This window comes from Macaca nemestrina, chromosome 9, assembly GCF_043159975.1.
Source record: "Macaca nemestrina isolate mMacNem1 chromosome 9, mMacNem.hap1, whole genome shotgun sequence".
NCBI lineage: Eukaryota > Metazoa > Chordata > Mammalia > Primates > Cercopithecidae > Macaca > Macaca nemestrina.
In genome coordinates this window covers 108,549,053-108,569,967 of record NC_092133.1, presented here as the reverse complement: position 1 = coordinate 108,569,967, position 20,915 = coordinate 108,549,053, and the positions used below count along the sequence as shown (strand labels likewise).

At 44.6% G+C, this 20,915-nt stretch overlaps 1 protein-coding gene across 6 annotated transcripts in view; it reads left to right on the top strand.

The window, feature by feature from the left end:
* LOC105495960 (cyclin Y) overlaps positions 1–20,915 on the top strand; it is a 314,134-nt gene that overhangs the window by 153,052 nt on the left and 140,167 nt on the right. The gene's annotated exons all lie outside the window — the stretch shown is intronic.

Sequence of the window (20,915 nt, the reverse complement as noted above, 5' to 3'; positions counted from 1 at the left end):
TGTAAAACTCACTGAGGGCTTCTCTTTGGAAACTTCACATTCATTCTCCACATGTTCTTCCCTCCCTCCCAGCCCCAATAGGAATTAAAAATTGGGAGTTGAAGAAGAAAACTAGAAGTATTATGTAGCAGCCTTGTTTGCTTTAATAAAGTAATAGTTCTATTTTAGCCTCTTCACTTTGCTGTGTAGTGTGCTCCCTTAAAGGTGACTCAGACAGTTGACTCTCTCAGTCTTCTCCCTGTGGTCCCACTACCCGGGCTCCTAACAGTTAAAAAGTTTTTACCAGAAAGTGATGGGTAATAGTACTGGCTTCCTGAGGAAAAGCTATGTGTTGTTGCATTATTAGAGGAAAAAACCAGAGCTGGATAGTAGTTAAGGTGGTGAAAATGGATTTTACTCAGGAAAACTATTGCAATAGGGGAGGAGAGATCCCAGAATAAAACCAGGCTCAGTGCCAAGTGCCGCATGGGCCACTGGGAATTCCGAGCCAAGGAGCAGTGCGAGGGTCATTGTATTGAAATTATTGGAGGAAACCTCAGGGGTCAGCGGGATTCTAGCTTCATTGACCCAGTGAGGATTCTTGCTGAGGGCAAGCCAGGAGAATCAGACATCACCTGGGGGGTTTTGGGGGACAGTGGAGGACGAGGGACACATCACATATCAAAGGTGATCAGATGTTGAGGAGGGGGCAATTCAGCTAAACTGACTTAGCAGGGCTCTTGCCAAAGTCAGGCGATGCAAAGAAGGATATGGAAGACCAAAGGTGGAGGTCCATTTTGGAAGAGCCTTAAGAGCGGTCCGACTAAAGTTGGTCAGAGAGAGACGCTGTCAGCGCCTGGTTGTGTGTTACTTTTAGGTCCTGTGCACTGTCTTTTTTCAGTTGAAAGGACAAACCCTCACCTTCAGCTGTTCTGGGTGCATCTCTGAGGCTGGGTTTAGGGCTGGGCCTCTCCATTAGCTCCTGGGGATGGGGGCAGCACTCACCCTTTGCGGAGGTTTTGCAGCACCCCCAGCTGGCCCAGTATGTGGGTGTTGTGGGGTGCATAGGGCCCCCGAGAGAGACTTTGGGTCTGTCTCAGTGTGCGTGTTACTGTGTTGTGCTATAGTGGCTTCCTTTGTTTGCCTCTGTGAATGGTGGGCTCCAGAGGGCTGGGATCCTGACTGGCTCTTTCATCCTCTCATCTCCAGCATGGCGTTTTGCACATAGCACGTGCTTGATATGTAGTGTGTGAAGCAGTGAAGGTTGTTTGTGAAAACTGGCCTCGGTTCTTTATACTCATGGTGATAGGATCGGGGGATCACAGTTCAGAAACTAGTGGAGAGAGCCTGGAGTATGGAAAGCTGTAATTATTTTAAAAGCTTTCTCTCAACGGGTCATTTCATTCTCACACCTTCCCAAAGCATTCACCAGACAGGCCAACTGGAGTTTCACCTCCCCATTTGCTCTGCTCCCCACCCCATTGCTGAGTTGTAAGAGGCAGGTGCCGCAAGAAGGTGGAGTGGTGGGCAGCCAGCCTTAGTATCTGCAAATTGCAGAATGAGCCCTCCTTCTTGGCCCTCCATAATTGAATGTTATACCACCTTTCTGGTACCGTTAATGGGCCAGGGTGCCCCAGTGTTCTCACGGACTCTGAAATGAACCATTTCTCTGTTGTGGGTTCTTGCATCTGGCAGGGCCATGGTGGGGAGACAACGCTCCAGCCATGCCCCAGGGGCTGGTGAGGAGGTCCAGACAGTTTCACCTAGGCCTCAGGGACACTTCCCATGAGAAAAAAGGATTCCTGCTGGGCCGGGCACTCCTACCTTGCAGCGTGGGAGCAGTCGCTGGAGGTGCTTGAGTTGCTGGGTGCTGTGTCCCAGTGCCCCTGCAGTCCTCTTCCTGCTCTCCCCGTGAAGTTCCCAAGGCAGGATCCGGAGGCCCCAGACTGTTCAGGCAGCCTTGTCTGGCTTGCAGGATTCCTCTAAGCTCTGGGTTTCTAGGATTCCAATTACAAACGGTTATAATCTCACCTCCAGTTGGGTAAGGAAAATTCAAAGTACTGGAGTCAGATCAATTTTTCTGTCTGTTACAATTCTGGGGTCTGGCTCAGAGGGAGCAGATTCTTAGCACTGCTCACTTGGCAGCTCCAGGTGCCCCTTGGACCCTACACTTTACCACATAGCCGTCTTCTTCCCAGGGCTGGGGTCCCTCTGCCACTGCTGCATGGACTTTTGTGCAGAACACACACATAAAACAAACTTGGAGCTAGTAGGAAACCTTTGTATTCAGAGGAAATGTGGAAATAAAATGCAAGTGTCCAGGAAGTTGTTCTAGTAGGCGGCCCTGTGCAGACAGCAGTGGTGTCTCTAGTGGTTCCTCCCTTCAAACCTACTTACCCCACGTCATTATTTTTAGCACAGTGCCTGAAATCCTTCTACTAAGTTCCCTAACCTTTATAATTATTCAGGAGCAAATATTGTACCTTTGGGATCCTAAGGAGCTAGCTCTTGCTTCTTTCCCCTCTTGTCTCTGGGAGGTAGCTTGTCACAGACCCTACCTTAGAGGTACTCAGATACTTTGGAGGGCAGAATTAGTCACTGATGGGGGCACCATTTCCCTCTTTGGCCCTGGATTGGGGAGGAGTTCTAGGAGGTAGGGGAGAGACACAACATTGGTGGTGGGAGGGAGTAACACTTCTTCTAGGGTCAGGTCAGCCTTGTATGCAGGGCACCAAATGAACCCTGTCCCTGGGACCAAAGACTGAGAACTTGGGCCAGGAGTGGCAGTGCTGGCAGTGCTTGAGTTATGTCTGAACCATCCCAGGAGATTCCAGAATTAGGGAACTCCATCAGAAATGGCCCCAGGTGTGTGTGGGCTGTTGCATCCCTCCTGCCTGGAGGCATGTGTGTCCTTTCCCTCTGCCAACCTTCTAGTTTTTCATTTTGATCCTTAGGTGGATTAAAGAGAAGACCTTAAACTGCCAGTTGCTAACCTTGAGTGAGGATTCCCAGAGGAGTGATGGCGCAGTATAGGCAGGACTTCCTCTTCTAGTGATGTGCTTGCTTCCAGGGCCAAGGGAAGGAGAGGTGCAGTGAGACGAGACTCTGTTCTCTGAGCTTTGCTGGAGGAGAAACACCCTCATCCATGTGGAGTGGGCATGGTTAGAGGCAGCAGGGAGGATAGTAGCTGGGCTTCCTGGGGCCTGTGGAGGCTGAGAGCAAAGCCACGTGATCAAGGAGCATGACTGGGAAGCCAGTGGAGGTCCCCTCTGCTGCATGAGAGCCACCTCCTGGATCCTAGGGCCCCGGCTATGGGCAGAGCTGGCCCTCTGTTCTCTGCAGTGAGTATAGGGATGGATGTGATTGTGATCCTCTCAGAGGACTGATGCATTTGCTAGAGACGTAGAAGTGGCTCAAAAGCCAGCAAGGTCCTTGGTGGACATGATATAGATACAGGTTGTGTTCCTCGGAAGTAACCTGCGTGTGTCCTTTTGCATGGCGGAGATTCGGAACTGCAACCTGTGCTAATCCTCTTGGGTCCTTTTGTTGTGGCCATGGAGCCCCATGATTTGGTCACTACTTGGGGTCATTTATGTGTCTGACTGATCCAGTTCCTGTATTTTGACTGCTGGGACCAACAGCTGTGTGTGATTAGGGCATTGCTAAGTTCCCGGTGGTTGAAATCTTTTTCTATATGGTTCTCTAGATGTCATTGTGTAATTCAAACTCCTAAGGCTGTAAGTTTTGCTAACTGCTCTTGAAGTGGTGCTTTCCTTGCGTTTTACAAAATGCACAGTAATTTTTGTCTAAAAGCAAAGCAAAAAATCGGAAAGTAACCAAGTAAATTTGCAGATAAAATACCCTTATATGTTTCTTCCTTTAAAATCACTGAAAATATGCTCAATTTTTATTTAGTTTAACCAGACCACGTTTGTGAGGGTAAGATATTCCCAAGCTATTCTGAGAGGGGATTTAACCTGAGACCTGGTGGGGCCTGGGAAGGGATAAGACCTGCCTTGCCTGACAGAGCTGCCCCTGCGAAGAATCAGACATATGCTGTGCTTGCATTCCTGGCCTTTCAGCTTGGTATGTCAGTCCCTCATAGCGTAGGCTTCTAGCAAACTCGCTGCAGAAATGCATTTTAAGTTCCAAGCAAATGTTGTACAAATGAACTTTGAGAATCCAACTGAATTGAAAGCGTGAGCTGACTGGGTTTCTCACATGGTTTCTTTCCACATTTTATAAAGTTCCTGCTTTTTAACCATGTGCACTTGGCAGTAAGACAACTAAAGGCAGCTTGAAAGTGAGGGTGGCATTTTGGATGTCCCTCTTGAGCATGGTGAGGTCATAGCTCCCTGCTGGGCCGTGGAGGCTGTGGACTGCATGTCTGGCTGCTAACTCTTGGCCTAACTGCCCAGGGGGTCCTTCTGCATGGCCAGGATGCTTATCCATGTTTGAGATTCCTTCTCAGGGACTGGTGTCTTGGGTGTCTCCTCCACTTTTCTGAAAGTCTTTTTACTCCACCACAGAATTTGGGTACTAGTGTGTGAAGTGGTGAGGAGGTGACATGACCTGCAGACCAGCCTGCCTGCCAGGTGGCCGACACAGGACACACGCTGTTGAATTCAAGGTGTGAAGGGAGGCACAGGCTATTCTGTTTTCCTCAATTGAAAAGGAGCAGGATGGGTGTGGTGTTTCACGCTGTTAATCCCAGCACTTGGGAGGCCAAGGTGGGAGGTTTGCTTGATGCCAGGAGTTCAAGACCAGCCTAGGCAACATAACGAGACTCTGTCTCTACAAAAATAAACATAAAAGAAAAGGGATTATTTCTCTTCGGCAATGGATCTTTTATTTTTCTGTGCTGAGTACTGATAGGGAAATACATAACTGGACTCCCCCTTAGCAGATCCCAGTAATATGCTCCCTTCAGTGCCATGTGGGGGAGAAAATTCTGACTGTTGTATGGAGAACCCTGAGAAGACTTCTTCCTGTAAATTGGAGATGTTCTGGCTGAACACAGGATTAACCTCCAAACTGGTGATTTTGTTTTTAGAATAAGATACATGGCTAGTAGAGATAAAGTTCTGTTGACATGGAAGGCTGAGTGTGTTCTCCAGTTTACATGGGGACTCAGAAAATATGTGGAGCTGGAGTCTCAGAGAAGGGACATGCATCTGTCCGTTTCCCACCCCAGATCTCCCCTGCCTGATTTTAGCCCTGTGGATAGCTGTTCTTTATATTTGGATTTTCTTCCAGCACTATCTAGTTGATGTAGGCAGTTTTATAGAGGAATTCTTTTGGACTTTCTGAAATACTAAAAACGCTTTCTAGTGCTTTGATGAAAAGGCATTCTGTTTAGAATCTTCCTAGCACAGTGCAGGGGGTGGCAGGGCTGGTGGGGTGGGGTTGTTTCCCTTCTTGGAGGGGAAGTTGCACAGATCCCTCCCTGTCTTCTCCCTCCCCTCACCTTGGGAATGAATGCCTGGGGCATTTAGGTTGGTCTCTTTGAATTAGCCAGTTCAAAGATGCTTCACTTCGGGGAATGGAGCCTTGTAATTGCTGACTTGATTGGATTACCCGAAGTAACCTTTTATGCTTGGTTAAGAATATGCTTTGTTGAGAAAGCATATTTCTGTTTTAAAATATTAATAGTTTTTTCTGACCAACATCTTCTCCAACCTCCCAACTAAAAGAATTATCAGTGGCTGTTTCCAGAGTTATCTACTGTTCGTTAGATAATTAGGAGCAGGAATATTTATTAATGGTGCAATATGTACTTGAACAGTATTTTTGATGGGGAGAATTCAAGTACCTGAAAACAAGGGCGTGTTTTCTCCTCCCCCAGGATTGTAACTTGACTTCTCTCTCTCTTTTCTAGAGTCTCTTAAAGCATTTTGGAATGGAATGGTTGCTGTTACAAGTTGAGCCATGGTGCAGTTGCTGTGGAAACTCTAGCATGACTTTCCAGACTATTGTGTGTTTTTTAGTAGTAAACACACCGTGGCATTGAACTGTTATCTTAATGTACACTTTTTATTTTTGAGAGAAATAGAAGGTAGTAGAGAAGAGACTTTCTCAAATGCACACTTTGTGGAATAGTTTACTGAAGTAACTGTGCTCCGAAGGGCGTGCAGCAGCACCTAGGGTGGAGGCCCAGCAACTGGCCAGCCCCGAACCAGGTGGCAGCTGAGTTTCAGCTGTGTCGAGCATCAGCAGTTCCTGTTTTTTGTAGAATTTTATACTGAGCTCTGTGTGCTTAGAATTGTTGGACTCTACCTGCCCTTGTGATAGTTCCTTCTCAGGTTTAATAAGAATAGAATAGGGAGCTGAGGGGCAGAGATGAGTGCAGAGGACTGTGTAGAGGACCATTTGCTTACTGGGAAAGGAAGCTGCAGGTGTGCTCTTTTGTGATAGTGCTGTCTGTCTCTCTGGTTAAATCAGCATGGCTGGAGGTGATACTGAAACCCTGGAATCTGCAAGAGGATCACAGAGCACTTTGCAGTCCCGTTCTGATTATCTGCCAGTTTCCTTCTTAAATAGCCCTAACAAAAATTTGTTTTGCCAGGAAAGAGATCAATTCTAAATTTCCCAAAGAAATTTTCTTTTCTTTTTTTCTTCTTAGGAGGTACAAGCAAAGGCATCTTCTTTTCTCCCTCTGAAAGTTTTTTTTTTTTTTTTGCTCAAAGTTAGCAATAGTAATATGATGGGTTGAGGGAAATTTATCAGAAGAGAAAATGAACAAAAAAATTTCTAGCTTTACTGGAGAATGTTGATGCTGGGGTAAGCAGAGGTTTAAACTAGAAATGGATTCAAGTAGACAAACTGTATTATTTCATCATAAATGCCTCCACTTTGTTCTTTCCTTCTATTACCCTGCTCAACTCTTTTTTTTTCTAAATTCTAGTTATGAAGAAAAAAAGTTATTTTGCCTTGACCCAGTGCAGAGATGAAAGCAGAAATCAGATTTATCCTATGTAATAGCTTGTTACTGGGCAAAGAAATGAAGTACATTAAGGAGGCCTTTTTTCCTCCAATGACTGTTAGACTGTGTATTGCAACCAGGAGTTGTCAAGCTCCTGATCCTAATCCAAGCTGGGGACTCTGGTACAGTGTGGCCAGCTGCCTTGCCAGCTGCCTCTTGCCAGGCAGGTCTCGCATCTGTGACTGTCATCCCACTGGAATCAAGTTGCATGCCAGTGAGCTTGCTGGGGTGTGCCCAGGTCAGAACAGTTACAGCTTAAAAGCCTTCGCTGCCTTTTTTCAGATCCTCTTCCTGGGAGAGTCTCCCACACTAAGTTCGGCGTGGGTGCTGGCTGTGGTGAGGGTATGCTGCCACTGCAGCTGCTGTCTGGGCATCTGTGTTAGGGCCAATACTCCAAGAAGTGTGAGTCATTGTGAAGTGACTGTAGGCAGCTGGGAAATAACAGCTGTGAACAGAAAAAAGACTGGTGACCTGCTCTCTGGAGGCCTGGCCATAGTGATGAGAGGCTGAGGAACAGAGAGGGAAAAGAAAAATGAAGTTCTAAAATTAAAAAAAAAACTTAATTTAAACCATGATTTACGGATAATTCCCAAGTGTGAAAGACAGTATAGGAAATACTCCAAAGAGCTTGCATTAAAATAAAAATAAATAAAAATGTAGAGATTTCCTGCCCGTATGTGAAAAAGTAATCTGTGATTGTTTTGTTTTGTTGAGACAGAGTGTTGCATTGTTGCCCAGGCTGGAGTGCAGTAGCATGATCACAGCTCATGGCAGCCATGAACTCCTAGGCTCAAGCAATCCTCCCCGCTTGAGTAGCTGGGACCACAGACATGTGTTATAAACTATGTCTGGCTTATTTATTTTTTGTAGAGACAGGGTCTTGCTGTGTTGCCCAGGTTGATCTTGAACTTCTGGGCTCCAGTGATCCTCCCACCTCAGCCTGCCAAAGTGCTGGGAATATAAGCGTGAGCCACTGCACCAGCCATGTGATTGTTCCATACAACTTAGATGGTACAGAAAAGCAAAGGAAGGAAAAATATCAACCTTGTCCTGTCACCTAGGAGGAGGGAACCAGAGACAGACACATGGTAAGTACGGACTTTGAACAGTGTCAAAGCTTGGAATAAGCTGAGCTGTACACAAATGCTGAAGACAAAACAAAAGAGAGGAAAAAGAGTTTTACATTTCAAACAGGACCAAGAAAGAGAAATGATCAATAAGTGGAAGAGGATATCAACTGAACAATTTGGTTTTCTCCAACTTTCTTCCCAGCGCCTGCTCTGTTGGCATGCCAGCATGAAACCTAGATAAGGAGAGAAATTTCCAAGATATTTTTTTCTTTTAAAAATTATGATGTGCCAGACGCTAAGAGAGCATGTGATCACGGAAACACTGCAGATAAATGTTAAGAAATTGTTAACACTGGGAAAAAAATGTCACAAGGTAAGGCAAATAGGGTCCTAATTTTCCAAAAAGGGAGGAAAGAGTTTGTGTGCACTGTGGATTGGTGAGCTTAACTTTGCTTCCAGGCAAAGGTGATAGAAAGGTTGATTAAATAGTTTTGGACATTTGGAAAACAAAGAAGAGCTAGCTAAAAGCAAGCTTAAGTTCAAGAAGAAGAAATCAGTGGAAGCATACCACCTTCAGTTTTGAGAGGGTTGTTCCAAGGACAGGCAAGTGCACCAGAGCTCTGCTTATCAAACCGTAGCTGCATCCGTGTCACTGGAGGGCTGGGTTTTGAGACAGTAGGTCTGGAGTAGGGCGGGAATTTGCATTTCTAGAATTCCAGGTGACGCTGATGTCGCTGGTCTAGAGAACTATTGCTAGTATGCTTAGTGTTGTTGGATTTGGGGAAGACTTGTAACTTTTGGAGAATATTGAGAAATTGGTTGGGAATATTAATGGTGGTGTGTGGAGGGTGAGGGCTTTTGACTGGTTAAACAGTGTGCAACTTTGTTGTCATTATTTTAACTTGGACAGTTGTCTTTAGTATTTTGTCAGAATACTCTGGTCTTGACCCTCATCTGTTAAGTAATTTCATCAGGGACTCAGATGACAAAAAGGTGTGTTTCTCAAATCTGAAACACTAAAAGATTCTAGCTAATAATGTTGAATGGTTGAGGGTTTAAATGATCTTGGTATGTTAGATTTAGCAGTGATAGGCCAGGTGCGGTGGCTCACACATGTAATCCCAGCACTTTGGGAGGCCAAGGGAGGATAACCTGAGGTCAGGAGTTCGAGACGAGCCTGGCCAACATGGTGAAATCCCGTCTCTACTAAAAATAGAAACATTAGCCAGGCATAGTGGCGTGTGCCTGTGATCCCAGCTACTTGGAGATTCTCTTGAGGGAGGAGAATTGCTTGAACCCAGGAGGCGGAGGTTTCAGTGAGCTAAAATCAAGCCACTGCACTCCAGCCTGGGCGACAGAGCAAGACTGTCACAAAAAAAAAAAAAAAAAAAAAAATATTTAGCAGTGATACATATAAAATGACTACAGTTAGTTACAGGAGGTTCTACAATACCTTCTGGGATAAAGGCCTAGGAATTTGGATTGACCTCAGTATTGTTTGAGATAACCTTAAGGTGGACTATATCTCTTCCATCTGACAACCTGTTTCTCACCCCTACCTGGGAAACCCAAGACAAGTTTTGTGTTCTATTGAGAGATTTCTTACATGGTCAGGCCATATCTATTGTATTTAGTGCAGTTCTAGCACCACATTTGAAGATTTTGACAAAATTTGATAGCATCTTGAAGGAAGAGACCAAGGTGTTTAAATCCGGAATGGATTTGCTGTGATAACACCACCACTGTCTCACTGGTTTTCCCTAACAAGCCTTAATTTCTTGCTCATATCATGGGAAGGTTGCAGGTGAACTGTGGCTCTGCAGGGCTGTGCTTGGTTCCAAGTGTCTTCCTTCAGGACCCAGACCAAAGGAGCAGCTCCTGTCTGGGTCTGAGACATGCTGTTCTCATGGGAAAGGGCTGGAGTGCAAGGTGGGGAAGATGCCATGTTTGCGTCCATCTAATTGGCTGAGGGTGCCAAGGTCAGCCTGTGACTGTGGGGCAGAGGGGGAAGTTGTAACTTCATTTCAGGGAGGGAGTGGGCAGTTGGAAACAGTAATCCAATCTACAGCAGATGGAAGATTCAGTTACCTTAACATTTATTGATTACCTACAAAAAATTAGGCATTGTGCTAAGGCATGTAGGATTCAGAGATCAATAGAAACCCTGGAGGAACTCAGTATAGAAGGACAGAGGGAGATATAATCAAATAAATTGCTATACAACTTGACAGATAGAAGAATCACAGCATTCCCAACTACAGAGGCTGCAGAGAAGAGGGTGGGAAGAGCTGGTGGCAGGAAAGTATGAGGTCAGTGTTCTCAGAGGAGGGGGGACATCCAGCCTAGGTGTTGAGGATTTAATTAAGAATTTGCAGCTGGGTGCTGTGGCTCATGCCTATAATCCCAGCACTTTGGGAGGCCAAGGCGGGTGGATTGCCTGAGCTCAGAAGTTCGAGACCAGCCTAGGCAACATGGTGAAACCCTGTCTCTACTAAAATACAACAACAACAAAAAATTAGCTGGGTGTGGCAGCGTGGGCCTGTAGTCCCTGGCAGGAGAATTGGTTGAACCCAGGAGGCAGAGGTTGCGGTGAGCCGAGATCACGCCACTGCACTCCAGCCTGGGTGACAGAGCGAGACTCTGTCTCAAAAAAAAAAAAAAAAACAAAAAAAAAACAAAGAATTTTTGCGGTGGGCAAGAGGATGATGATCAGGCTCTGGGCCAGGGATGGCATAATTGCAACTGGAGGCCGGAAACAGTGGGCTGCTTCCTGGGGGCCATGTTTTGCTTGCTGCTGTATCTCCAGTGTCCAGAACAGTGCCTGGTGAATGAATGGTGGGTTTAGTCTTTTGGTATTGTATTAGAGGGATAAGAAGGAAGGAACCAAAAAGGAAGACACCAAGAGGTAATTTTAATGACATTTTCATGGGACACTTGGGAGCTAGATTAGAAGAAGCTAAGACTAGAATCAGGGAGATGAGTTGCAGGAGGGAAGTGGTGAAGGTCTGAAGGAAGGTAGGAAAAGGTGGGACAGATTCCAGACATATTTAAGGGGTGGTTGGATATGGGGAGTTTAAAGGGGAAGGAATGTGGGGTGACTTGGGTGGTGAGTCAGTGGATATTGGTGACTGAAATCACCACTGCTAGGAATACAGTAGACAGAGAGCAAAAGTAGCAAAAGGGAAGCTGATGTGTTTTGTTGTCATGTTTAGAGTTTGAGGTGACTGTGAGACACTGAGGTGAAGATATGCAATGAGTCATTGGATATATGTGATTCTGACCTAAAAATGTATATTTGAGCTTTATCATTAGAATGGGTGAAATTGCACAGTGAGACTGTATAAAACTTGGAAGTGCATGGGACAGAAGCTCTGGGACACACAGTGTAGGAATGGCCAGGGGAGGAAGCTTTTTGAAGATTTGGAGGGGATATTCTCACAGCGAGAGGGCAACCAGGGAAGGTGATGTCCTGTGTGGAGGAGAGCGTTCAGCAGGAGAGAGTGGCTGTCACTAACTGTAGGACAGGCAAGCTCAGGACCCAGCACCATGGCTATGGGAATGTCAGGAGTTGAAGAAAAAGGCTCCAGTGGCACTCAAGCGGGAAACGCGGTAGAGACTTGGAGACTCGACTTTTCAGAACTTGACTGAGAAGTGAGGGAGAGAAAGAGGAGTTCTGACATGCAGCAGGCACGTAGCTTTCGCCCCACTTCACAAAGGGAGGAGAAGCAGAGCCATGGAGGCTGACCTGGACTTCACTGGTTCCCCTCTGCGGTTGAGCTGCTGTCAGAATGTGGATTTGCAAATAAAGATCTGTTTTTTTGCCCAAGGTTTTCTAGGCTAAAAAAATAGGCCTATTTTTTTCCTGTGTTAGTTTCCTTGCTGTGTAACAAATTACCAGAAGCTTAGCGGCTTAAGACAACTCACATTGACTCTGTCACAGTTTCTGTGGGGCATGAGTCGGAACATGGCTTGGCTGGGTCCTGTGCTTCCTAGTCTCTGACGAGGCTGCAGTCAAGGTACTGCCATGGCTAGGGTCTCATCTGAACACTTGCCTGGGGAAGATCCCCTTCCAAGTTCCCTTGCAGAACCTGGGTGTTGGAAGGATTCCATTTTTTTCAAGTTACGGGACTGAGGGCCACAGTTCCTTGCTGGCTCCTGGCTAGAGGCTGCCCCAAGTTCCATGTCCTGTGGGTTTTTCCACCATGAGAGCTACTACTTCATTGAAGCCAGCCAGAGAGAGACAGCTCGCAAGAGGGAAGTCATTGTATCATGCTGCCTTAGCACAGAGGTGACATCACCTGTGCCCTATTCTGTTGATTATGAGCAAGTCACAGGCCCCACTCACACCTAGGAAAGGGGATTACATAAGAGCATGAATACCAGGAGGCGGGAATCACTGGGTGGGTGAGAACCTTAGACCTACCTGCCGCAGAGTAGGACTCCGTGGTACATCTTGTAATCATGAGACTTTTGCAGCATGACTTCAGCAAGTTGGGGGCCATGGTGGAAGGGAGTGATTCAGATGAGATTTTCACAGTGAAGGTGAGATGTGAACTGGTCTTTGAAGTGGTAGCTCCAGAATTTTCACACATAAAAAGGGTTTAGGGTAACAGTCTGGTTGGAAGCAGGGTACATCACAAATGCAGTGTGACAAATTACCAGTATTTGGAGTAGCTTGCTACCTCTGAGGGTAGAAGGGCTTTGCTGGCCCTCAGAGGAGCTGGAGCCCGATCCTCAGGGCAGAAAGCCTTTTTGGGCCTTGAGAAGATGGAAACCTTTCCTGAAGGCAGATAGGTCTTTGTGGACTCTCAGAGGAGATGGAGCTGGGTCCTGAGGGCAGAAGGACTTTTAGCCTGGGTAATGATAGGATTAGTTTTGGGCTCCTTTCCTCAGCTGCAGGGGAAACTGCTTGGGAATGTGTTTGTTGCTCACATCTGTCTCCTCTGCTCTTGGCAGGAGACAAGAAAGGATGTGAGCCGAGAAGTCAGAGGTGCTGACGTGTTTCCCAGCTTCTGTTACATCCTGAGAAGCCTGGGTCAGGCTGAGGTCTGGGGGAGATTGGGAATGTGTGACCCCACTGAGGAATCGGGCTGCTTACTTCCAGATCACTGTAGGCCAGCTCCCTCCTGCTGTACCTTTCACATGTGGGCTCAGCCATCCTGTGGGCCAAGCAGGTGGCAGTGCCTGCTCTGACTACACAGATCAAGACAGAGAGTTTCATAGATAAAAACCAATGATTCTTTAAAAGGCATCCTTTTTTCACGTAGAATTGGTATATTGGATGTCAGGAAGAAATAGTTGCTCTTTTTTCCCCATTCTTCCTGAAAGAGCAACTTTATACAATGTTTTTGGCAGCTGATGTTTAAGAAAGATCAAAGAAGAAAACTGGCATTTTTGGCAGGTTATGACATTGGTACCCATGGGGTGCTGTTCAGTACCGTGTGACCTGACCTGGAAACTTGTGGCACTCGTGTGTGTGTGTGTGTGTGTGTGTGTGTGGCCTTGTAGGGTGTTACTTCTCTCCTTGGCTATCTACCATTTACTTTGATGATGCTGACATTGGTGGATTTCTGCAGATGGGGGGTTTAGCCAGGTATGCAGCACTCTTTATTTAAAATGGAGGACCATTAATGGTGGCTCAGGCCTGTAATCCCAGCACTTCGGGAGGTTGAAATGGGAGGATTCTTTGTGCCCAGGAGTTTGAGACCAGCCTGAGCAACATAGTGGGATGCTGTCTTTTAAAAATAATAAAATAAGATGGGGAATCTTTTTGATTGGGGAAAAATTAGAATGTAATTTTGGAAAGGGTCATAAAATAAGTCATGAGTTTGGGGAAGCACCATGACATGTAATTACCTAGTTATCTCTTAAATTTCAAAATTGGACTTAATTGAGCAAATGGTGGTGAAGATACCACAGAACAAAAGATTCCCTGTTTCCTTCTGGGCTTTTTTATTATATGAAACAATGTGGCATGATTTATTTGGTTGTTGCTGTCTGGTTCTGAACATGAGCAGCCTTTAACAGACAGTTGGAATGGGGCCCAGTTGGAAGGAGGGCTGCGGACCACCTGCTTTCGTGGCCCTGTTGCCCTGGAGATCACTCCAGCTGTGACTGTTGCTGGCCTGTGGGAGCAAAATCAACTCTTCAGACAGGTGGCAGCAGGACTAAATTCTAGACTAGAGGAAACCAGGGAAGAGAAAGCCCAGCCTGAGTATAGCAGGAAAGAAACTGAAGTCGAGGGTCATTAATACTAGCCTTCATAACCCATCAAACAACGAAAGTGTATTTCTTGCTTAAACAAAACCATGCAGATTAACCCTCCTCCATCCCGTGGCCACCTTCTTCAGCAGGAACAGAGAGTCGGGAGAGGCATACTTACTGCCTTTCTGTGGAAGTGAGACACGTCACTTCTTAATCTCCATTGTGGCCCTAGCTGATTGCAAGGATGACCAGGAAATGCCGGGAAGCACATGGAATGCCAGTCTTTGCTTTGACTCTCAGGACAGCTTTTCTGTCAAGGAAGTATTTAGAATCAGTCCTCTTTGTGGATTGCAAAGAGGTGTTTTCATTCCACAGTCCCTTTCAGGGAGTAAGAGGACAAGCTGATCCCATTAGCTGTGGAGCAGAGCGGCCCAGAGCAGGGGCTCTGGCATCTGAGTCTGAGCTCTTGATCCACCACTTACCATGTGACTTTGAGCAAATCATTTAACTTTTCTGCCTTTATGTCACCATCTGTAAAATGGGGTCACTTGTAGGACTGTTAAAAATCTGAAATGATTGTTACATTCATAGTTTTATCTATGAGGGAAAGAGAAGTTGATGGTGGTCAATTTTAGCTAAAATGTTTGAGCATGTTTTTCTTTGTTTTAGTAAAGGGGGAGGTTAAAGCAAAACTCCTTGAGAGGTGCTTATAGTCACTAGATGCTTTGTAGAGCTTTTGGTCATGTAGTTTTAATTCTAGGGTGTTTGCCGTTTGTGGTTTCTTTTAGGTGTTTTAAGGAATCAGACCTGCATCTTTTTTTTTTTTTTTTAAATTATACTTTAAGTTCTAGGGTACATGTGCACAATGTGCAGGTTTGTTACATAGGTATACATGTGCCATGTTGGTGTGTTGCGCTCATTAACTCGTCATCTACATTAGGTATATCTCCTAATGCTATCCCTCCCCCCTCCCCCCACCCCACAATAGGCCCCGGGGTGTGTGTGTGATGTTCCCCTTCCTGTGTCCAAGTGTTCTCATTGTTCAGTTCCCACCTATGAGTGAGAACATGTGGTGTTTGGTTTTTTCTCCTTGTGATAGTTTGCTGAGAATAATGGTTTCCAGCTTCATCCATGTCCCTACAAAGGACATGAACTCATCCTTTTTTATGGGTGCGTAGTATTCCATGGTGCATATGTGCCGCAGTTTCTTAAGCCAATCTATCGTTGATGGACATTTGGATTGGTTCTAAGTCTTTGCTATTGTGAATGGTGCCACAATAAACATACAAGTGCATGTGTCTTTATAGCAGCATGATTTATAATCCTTTGGATATATACCCAGTAATGGGATGGCTGAGTCAAATGGTATTTCTAGTTCTAGATCCTTGAGAAATCGCCACACTATCTTCCACAATGGTTGAACTAGTTTACAGTCCCACCAACAGTGTAAAAGTGTTCCTGTTTCTCCACATCCTCTCCAGCACCTGTTGTTTCCTGACTTTTTAATGATCACCATTCTAACTGGTGTGAGATGGTATCTCATTGTGGTTTTAATTTACATTTCTCTGATGGCCACTGATGATGAGCATTTTTTCATGTATCTGTTGGCTACATAAATGGAATCAGACCTGCATCTTCAAATGGCATTCATTTCTTTTAACTTACATTCTAATAATAATGAACAAACCATCTATCAGAGCCAAATCTGCTATGCTCCAGATAATTGTAAGAGATTTCACTACATTTTTAGGGGTCTCTAATCCTGTCTCTGGGTTGACAGAATTGGGAGAGTGAAGAGGAAGCTACCAGGAATAGTTCACCTCTCCAGCAATCTGTTCTCTTTTTTTCATCAGCTGTTTCCAAAAGCCTTCATCAAGATGCTGTGTGACATTCAGCTGGTACCATTTTCAGTAAGTCTAAAAAAGCTCTAAGCCCAGGCCTTTTGGAATATGTCTCCTTTAGGAAAAATCATCAGTAAAGCTTGAGGATAAGACTGTTGAGTATAAAATGGGGTTTATGCCGCAAAGTAGAAACTGAATCATTTAGCTTCGATTTTAGTGAAGGGCTGAGAGTTTATGTAACAGAACTGTTTAAATGCTCTCTTTTATATCAGGGCTTGTGAATATCAACAGCAGGGAGCAGGGAAGTAGGAAATTTTCTTCAGTGGCCTGGATGGAGTGTTTAATGAGCTTGTTCACCAAATATGTAACTGTGTCTGCCTGTAGCCAGGGCTGGAGGAATGAAAAGGCTGGGAAACCCCCACCCCCAGCTTGATCACCGCATTTTCTCAAGGAAACCTGTGTCTGTGCTGCAAAACTTTTCTACCAGGAGGGAAGATGGAGAGAACAAGATAGAAAAAAACATGCCCTTGCTTGATCCTACAGAGAAATTGGGCAGTCAGTTTTTGTCTGTGAAGCATTGGGAGCCATGTCCTATGGACACAATTAAATGTGGGGCCTCTTGTCCGCAGGCCCTCTCCTGTGCATTCGGGTGGTGTGGTTGTGGTCACCCATAACAATGATGACAGATGGGGTAAGCAGTAACTGAGAATATGCCGCTGGTGCTCAAATGTGGGGGTCGTATGTGGGGACAGTGGAGGTAGAGCGAGTACAGCCTAGCAATTCCCAGTGAGGCTCTGGAGTCAGAATGCCTGGTGTGAACCCTGGCCCTGTTGCTTGCTCATGTGAGATGTGATGTAGGCGGTTTCTTTCACTCTGCTGTGCTCAGTTTCTTCATCTGTAGAATGGGGATATAATAGTGTTTTTTTTTTTTTTTTTTTTTGATCTCTCTGTCACCAGGCTGGAGTGCAGTGATGCTCTCTGCTCACTGCAACCTCCGCCTCCTGGGTTCAAGCGATTCTTGTGCCTCAGCCTCCCGAGTAGCTGGGATTATAGGCACACGCCACCACACCCAGCTAATTTTTGTATTTTTAGTAGAGATGAGATTTCACCATGTTGGCCAGGCTGGTCTCGAGTTCCTGACCTCATGATCCACCCGCCTCAGCCTCGCAAAGTGCTGGGATTACAGATGTGAGCCACCGCGCCCGGGTGGGATATAATAGTATTTATGTCCTAATGTCCTTGTGAATTAATGCATGTGAAGTAGTTAGGATACCATTTTGACATACTGTGAGTGTTCCATTGTATTACTATTATTTGGGAATTCTTGAAGAACAGTTAGTTAAAAAGTAGGCTGAAGTTTATTGTGAAGCATCTCTAATGTGATATGGTGTGAAGGAATTTGGACTTATCCGTTGAGCATTAAAAATTTTAAGCAAGGAAATGTTATGAAGGAAGTGTTTTAGAGGTATTGCAACCCTGGCAGAATGGCACAGGTTGGATCCAAGGTAGAAAGAAAGGTGGCAGGAAGGCTGACGGGAGAAAAAGTAATCCAGGTGTGACCCAGAGTGTGTGCTAGGGTGGTGGCCATGGACTATGAGGGAAGGACTGGGTTGCATTAAACTGTTCCTTTTTTTTTTTTAAAAAGCAATTGGCGGATTAAGGTGCTAAGTTATAGGTTCGAGGAAGTTATTGGATAGATAATTTGGAGATAATTCAAAACTCATTTGATATACAACTCAATTAGTCCTACAGATTGATTTTAACTGCTTTATCTCATGTCTCTCTTGCTTTATATACATTTACATAAATATATGTGTTCGTGTATGTCTGTGTATGTGTATGTGTGTGTATATATAATACTTCAGGTTTTGATACTTTTAGGTCATTCATACAGCATTGTGACTGCTGAAATTAGGAAATAGGTTGACAGATAACTAATTTCTAGGCAAACTTTATAATTAAAAGAAGAAATAGATATGGCTGTGATTTTTTTTTTTTTTTAAAGCACAGTTCAAAATAAATGGTGCCATTTGGTCTTGCAAATGGTTTCCTTCTTATCTAGTTTTATTTTTCTCTATGTGAAAAGCCTTGCTGACTCCTCTTCTTAATTTTCTATTGTTCTTAATTTAGGTCCTATGTCTGTGCTTGCCTGATTTTTCCTGTGACTATCTTTTATAGATAAAATAGTGGAAGAATCATCATGTATATAAGTTTAGGAAGTTTTCGTTAAGCTGCTAATTTCCTAAAGATAGCTGCATCATGGCGTACCCTTTGTTTGTTGTAGGAGGATATAGTGATGGTGAATGAATCACGTATTGCTCTGTGGCAAGAGGAATGTTTGGTAAAGTTGTTGTTTGCTTTGGTGAGCAGTGGAGGTGGAGTGGGATCTGACCCCAGTGGCCCTAAAAACAGCGAGCTGTAGAAACCAGGCCCACCTGGGTTTTCCTGGGTCTCCCTCACTCGTGCCCTCTTGTTTCTCATGAAAATGTGAAGCTGCTGTGATATTTTGGGGTCTCTTACTTGGCATAGGTAGCTTTTCAGTGACTTTGCAACTATTCTTTCTGCATATCTTCAGTTTGAGATGAACATGTTTGTTTTGCAACTCAGCACCTGATGGGGATTCTGGAGAGTGCAGTGTGGGATCTAGGATCACCTTACCCAGTTCCCAATGACCATCTCATGAGGAAGTTGCAGTCTCATTCCAGAATCTCACTGGAAAACAAAATCAGACTCTCACCTAAAAAAAAGGAACTGAATATGAAGTAAACTTTTAAAAAGTAAATATGTTTTTAAACTGCAAAAACAGATGCTTTCTTTTGGTAGTTTTGCTCATCAAACCTAAGCTGAATGTGAACGGAGACTAATTTTTAACTGTTAATTCACAGCCTAGATGGCAATGAGTCTGAATTCTAATTTCAAAATCTTATTTGAACTCTGTGTTTGGCTGTCTGAAGTGAAAAATGTATTGTTTAGTAATTCAGAATCATACCCTGCAGTGTTTTAAGCCAATTTTGAGCGAGTCATGGCCAAGTGTAAATTTGCATACTTAACTTTTATTCGTTAGTCACACAGCCAGCCCAGTGGATAGGCCTGTTTGAAGTTAGGCTGTGTGCCCCTGTGCCAGTGCTGGCTCGGCTTTGGGGCAGGATTTTGGGTATAGGATGAGGTTCAAAGGACCTGGCTGAGGACGGCCACACAGGTTGAACAGGCCATTTCTGGGGAAGCCCACTCAGGTGTTCTTCCTGGATCACCTTTCTAGGCCAAGTATAAAAGGAGAGGGAATTTCTTCGTTAAATTCATTCCTGGTTTCAGGGCCCTTTTGTTACCTTCTCTTCCCCACAAGCTCCCATCTCTGTGCTGCAGGAAGTTCAGAGACGCGGTTTATCATGGGTGCTTGGCACCACTCTCTCTCTATGTGGATCCTAACTCCAGTCTCTTGATGATCAGCTTGACACAGGTTCACTGGATCACTGCCTTCCAGTCCTGGGCAGGTGCTCTGTTTCTGTGTTATTCTAGAACCCCCGACCCAGAGAACGCAGAGCTTGCTGGTCTGCCTTCATTTTCTCACCTCCAATTTAAGACCAAGTAATTTTATTTTGCCTCCACTTGGTGTTTAGAAGCATCTGGAGACTTTTGTCAGGGTCATAGTTTCATGCCCCTCTGGCTTTTGTCCGCGTTGCCTGGTTCTCTTCTGGCTGACCCTGCTGACTGGAGTCTGTGATGAACTCCCATTTTCTTGAGCTGAGTCAATTGTTTTCTTCCAGGATGCCGTTCCCTACAGCTCATCCTGCTTGTTTTCAGTTACTTTCCTGTTTTCTGCCCTTGCTCTTATAACCAGGCCTGTTAGATCTGAATCTAGTCATTCTGCATTCTCTTCACAGGTTTCTCTTGACAGTAAACATAAATACAGTATTTTCTATGGGCCAGATATGGTTCTCAGTGTTGGGTGAATTTTAACTCAGTCTCCGTAACAATCTATGAGGTGGGTACTCATCTCCATTTTGCAGAGGGGAAACTGAGGCACAGAGAAAGTCAGTGCCCCACAGTCATCAGGGTGCAAAGTGGGGGAGTCAGGGTTGAACTCAGAAAACCTGGCTCCTGAGCCTGCGCTCTTAAATGTTATTCTATATTCTTTTTAAAACATTTTTGACTTATTTTGTATTCTATAAATATTTTTGATTCATTTTTACATCCAATTTTACACCTTTCTATTCTTTTAAAACTTTTTTAAAATTTAAGTTTAAAACCTATAGTCATCAATAAAACATTATTCTATATTCTTGCTGGCATGTGGCACCTCTGCTCTCTGGAATCTTCTGTGTGGCCTCCTTGCTCCCAGGATGAGTTAGCTTTTTCATATGATATTCAGCTACAATTCTATATAGGCAGTTGTGTTTTGAAAAAAGCATTGGAGTTAGCATTAGATCCGAGGTTCTGGCTGCAGTGCATTGTGATTGTGTGATTGTGTGGCCTTGTCTAAGCTCTGTAACCTCTCTGGCCTGCATTTCCCTGTCTTGTGGTATGAGCTGACTCTTGGGCATTTGAGAAGATTAAATGTGAGTAAGTAACAAGGTACTTGATGCATAAAGGCAATCAGAAAATGGCAGTTATTATGCTAATAATTTAAAAAGTTGAAAGCTGTTATAAACTTTCAAGATACGTTTTTTTATGTTTACATTTAGTCAGTTAATTCTGGTTTCTAATTGATTAGGCCAAGAAGAGAGTTCTCTTAATCAGCATTCCATTAGGGATTTATTTATTTATATTTGCTTATTTTTTGTCATTTAAGAGTTAAAGGAATAGAAAGAATTCTGCCTTTTAAATGAAATCTTTTTAACA